The sequence below is a fragment of the Arachis hypogaea genome, chromosome 18, assembly GCF_003086295.3.
Source record: "Arachis hypogaea cultivar Tifrunner chromosome 18, arahy.Tifrunner.gnm2.J5K5, whole genome shotgun sequence".
Taxonomy (NCBI): Eukaryota; Viridiplantae; Streptophyta; class Magnoliopsida; order Fabales; family Fabaceae; genus Arachis; species Arachis hypogaea.
In genome coordinates, this window is record NC_092053.1 from 110,055,434 (window position 1) to 110,060,000 (window position 4,567).

Here is a 4,567-nt window from a genome sequence, read left to right on the forward strand (position 1 = left end):
CGTGCCAGGAATAGTTTGAGCCTGTACATCACAATTTCGTGCACCAAGTTTTTGGCGCCGTTGCCGGGGATTGTTTGAGTTTGGACAACTGACGGTTCATCTTGTTGCTCAGATTAGGTAATTTTCTTTTTATTTTATTTTCAAAAAAAAATTTCAAAAAATATTTCTAAAATTTTCTCATCTGTTTTCGAAAATAATATAAAAATGTTTTCAAAAATTTTATTCAAAATTTTTAAGAATGAATTCTAGTGTTTCATGAAGCATGTTGAAGCCTGGCTGGCTGTAAAGCCATGTCTAAATTCGTTTGGGCTGAGGCAGCAATTTGTTATCAAGAGCAATATACTCTAATGTTAAATGCTGAAGCTTGGCTGGCCATTGGCCATGTCTAGTGTTTTGGACTGGAGCTTTCATTGAAAGCTTGGCTGGCTAGTGAGCCATGTCTAATTCCTGGACTGAAGCTTTAGACTAAGAATGCAAGATTCCTGGAATTCATGTTAAAAATTTTGGAATCCTTATTTTTTCTTTTTCAATTAATTTTTCGAAAAAAATCCAAAAAAAAATTAGAAAATCATAAAAATCAAAAACAATTTTTTGTGTTTCTTGTTTGAGTCTTGAGTCATATCATAAATTTGGTGTCACTTGCATATGCATCTTGCATTTTTCGAAAATATCATGCATTCATAGTGCTCTTCATGATCTTCAAGTTGTTCTTGGTAAGTCTTCTTGTTTGATCTTGATGTTTTCATGTTTTGTGTCTTTTCTTGTTTTACATGTGCATTTTTCGTTTCTTAGAGTCTAAACATGAAAGATTTCTAAGTTTGGTGTCTTACATGTTTTCTTTGCATCAAAATTTTTTCAAAAATATGTTCTTGATGTTCATCTTGACATTCAAAGTGTTCTTGGTGTTCATCTTGACATTCATATCATTCATGCATGCATTCATTGTTTTGATTCAAAATTTTCATGCATTGAGTCTTTTTGTTGTTTTTCTCTCTCATCATAAAAATTAAAAAAATATATCTTTCCCTTTTTCTCTCATCAAATTCGAAAATTTGGATTGACTTTTTCAAAAATTTTTAAATTTCAAAGTTGTTTCTCATGAGTCAAATCAAATTTTCAATTTGAAAATCTTATCTTTTTCAAAATCTTTTTTCAAAAATCAAATCTTTTTCAAAATTCTTAGTTATTTTCGAAAATAACATAATCAAATTAATGTTTTGATTCAAAAATTTGAAGTTTGTTACTTGCTTGTTAAGAAAGATTCAAACTTTAAATTCTAGAATTATATCTTGTGATTTCTTGTGAATCAAGTCATTAATTGAGATTTTAAAAATCAAATCTTTTTCAAAATTAGTTTCTAAAATATCTTCTTATCTTATCTCTTTCAAAAATATCTTTTCAAAATATCTTTTCTAACTTCCTAACTTCTTATCTTTTCAAAATTTGTTTCAACTAACTAACTAACTTTTTGTTTGTTTCTTAACTTTTTCAAAACCACCTAACTAACTCCCTCTCTCTAATTTTCGAAAATATCTTCCCTCTTTTTCAAAAATTTCTTTTTAATTAACTAATTATTCTATTTTTATTTTTAATTTCAAAAAAAAAATGTTCGAAAATTACTAACATTTTTTCAAAAGCCATTTTCGAAAATCACTAACTCTTTTTCAAAAATATTTTCGAAAATTCTCCCTCTCCCATCCTATTCTAATTAATTATTCATCTACTAACATCTCATCTCACATCTCTGCCATCCTCACAGTTGTGTTTCTTTCTTTACATCACACTCTTTGTCTCCCTCTTTTCTTCCACTCACAAAGGGATCCCTATACTGTGGTATAAAGGATCTCTATTATTATTATTTTTTCTGTGCCCTCTTCTTCGTCATATGAGCAGGAGCAAGGATAAGAACATTCTTGTGGAAGCAGATCCAGAACCTGAAAGGACTCTGAAAAGGAAACTAAGAGAAGCTAAAATACAACAATCCAGAGATAACCTTTCAGAAATTTTCGAACAGGAAGAGGAGATGGCAGCCGAAAATAATAATAATGTAAGGAAGATGCTTGGTGACTTTACTGCACCTAATTCCAATTTACATGGAAGAAGCATCTCCATTCCTGCCATTGGAGCAAACAACTTTGAGCTGAAACCTCAATTAGTTTCTCTGATGCAGCAGAACTGCAAGTTTCATGGACTTCCATCTGAAGATCCTTTTCAGTTCTTAACTGAATTCTTGCAGATATGTGATACTGTTAAGACTAATGGAATAGATCCTGAAGTCTACAGGCTCATGCTTTTCCCTTTTGCTGTAAGAGACAGAGCTAGATTATGGTTGGATTCTCAACCCAAAGACAACCTGAACTCTTGGGATAAGCTGGTCACGGCTTTCTTAGCCAAGTACTTTCCTCCTCAAAAGCTGAGCAAGCTTAGAGCTGATGTTCAAACCTTCAGACAGAAAGAAGGTGAATCCCTCTATGAAGCTTGGGAAAGATACAAGCAGTTGACCAAAAAGTGTCCTTCTGACATGCTTTCAGAATGGACCATCCTGGATATATTCTATGATGGTTTATCTGAGCTATCAAAGATGTCACTGGACACTTCTGCAGGTGGCTCCATTCACCTAAAGAAAACGCCTGCAGAAGCTCAAGAACTCATTAACATGGTTGCTAATAACTAGTTCATGTACACTTCTGAAAGGAATCCTGTGAATAATGGGACGCCTATGAAGAAGGGAGTTCTTGAAGTTGATACTCTGAATGCCATATTGGCTCAGAACAAAATATTGACTCAGCAAGTCAATATGATTTCTCAGATTCTGAATGGAATGCAAGCTGCATCCAACAGTACTCAAGAGGCTTCTTATGAAGAAGAAGCTTATGATCCTGAGAACCCTGCAATAGCAGAGGTGAATTACTTAGGTGAACCTTATGGAAACACCTATAACTCATCATGGAGAAATCATCCAAATTTCTCATGGAAGGATCAAAAGCCTCAACAAGGCTTTAATAATGGTGGAAGGAACAGGTTTAGCAACAGCAAGCCTTTCCCATCATCCACTCAGCAACAGACAGAGAACTCTGAACAAAATACTTCTAATCTGGCAAACTTAGTCTCTGATCTGTCTAAGGCCACTGTGAGCTTCATGAATGAAACAAGGTCTTCCATTAGAAATTTGGAAGCACAAGTGGGCCAGCTGAGTAAAAGGATCACTAAAATCCCTCCCAGTACTCTCCCAAGCAATATAGAAGAGAATCCAAAAGGAGAGTGCAAGGCCATTGACATAAGCAAAATGGCTGAACCCAATGAGGGAGAGGAGGACGTAAATCCCAAGGAGGAAGACCTCCTGGGACGTCCAGTGATCAATAAGGAGCTTCCCTCTGAGGAACCAAAGGACTCTAAGGCTCATCTAGAGACCATAGAGATTCCATTGAACCTCCTTATGCCCTTCATGAGCTCTGATGAGTATTCCTCTTCTGAAGAGAATGAGGATGTTACTGAAGAGCAAACTGCCAAGTTTCTTAGTGCAATCATGAAGCTAAATGCCAAATTATTTGGCATTGATACTTGGGAAGTTGAACCTCCCTTGTTTATCAATGAACTAAGTGATCTGGATCAACTGACATTGCCTCAGAAGAGACAGGATCCTGGAAAGTTCATAATACCATGTACCATAGGCACCATGATCTTTAAGGCTCTGTGTGACCTTGGTTCAGGAATAAACCTCATGCCCCTCTCTGTAATAGAGAAACTGGGAATCTATGGGGTGCAAGCTGCTAGAATCTCATTAGAGATGGCAGACAACTCAAGAAAACAGGCTTATGGACAAGTAGAGGATGTGCTAGTAAAGGTTGAGGGCCTTTACATCCCTACTGATTTCATAGTCCTGGATACTGGAAAGGAAGAGGATGAATCCATCATCCTAGGAAGACCTTTCCTGGCCACAGCAAAAGCTGTGATTGATGTTGACAGAGGTGAAATAGTCCTTCAATGGAATGAGGACTCCCTTGTGTTTAAAACTCAAGGATCTCCCTCTGCAACCATGGAGCGGAAGCAGAAAAAGCTTCTCTCAAAGCAGAGTCAACCAGAGCCCCCACAGTCAAACTCTAAGTTTGGTGTTGGGAGGCCACAACCAAACTCTAAGTTTGGTGTTGAACTCCCATATCCAAACTCTAAGTTTGGTGTTGGAGAGTCTCAACAAAGCTCTGCACATCTGTGAGGCTCCATGAGAGCCCACTGTCAAGCTATTGACATTAAAGAAGCGCTTGTTGGGAGGCAACCCAATTTTTATTTATCTAACTATATTTTTCTTAGTTATATGTCTTTGTAAGTTCATGATCATGTGGAGTCACAAAATAAATATAAAAATTGAAAACGGAATCAAAAACAGCAGAAGAAAAATCACACCCTGGAGGAGCATCTGTCTGGCGTTCAGCGCCAGAACAGAGCATGGTGCTGGCGCTGAACGCCCAAAATGGGCAGCTTCTGGGCGCTGAACGCCAGAACAGGCATGGTTCTGGCGTTCAACGCCAGAAATAGCACACAAATGGGCGTTGAACGCCCAAAATGGCCA

General features: G+C 36.9%; 1 non-coding gene across 1 annotated transcript; it reads right to left on the reverse strand.

The window, feature by feature from the left end:
* Positions 1-2,419: 2,419 nt before the first annotated feature.
* On the reverse strand, positions 2,420-2,527 carry LOC112774959 (small nucleolar RNA R71). The gene has a single exon (XR_003189412.1). It is a non-coding gene; the product is annotated as a small nucleolar RNA R71 (small nucleolar RNA).
* Between the last annotated feature and the right edge of the window lie 2,040 nt (positions 2,528-4,567).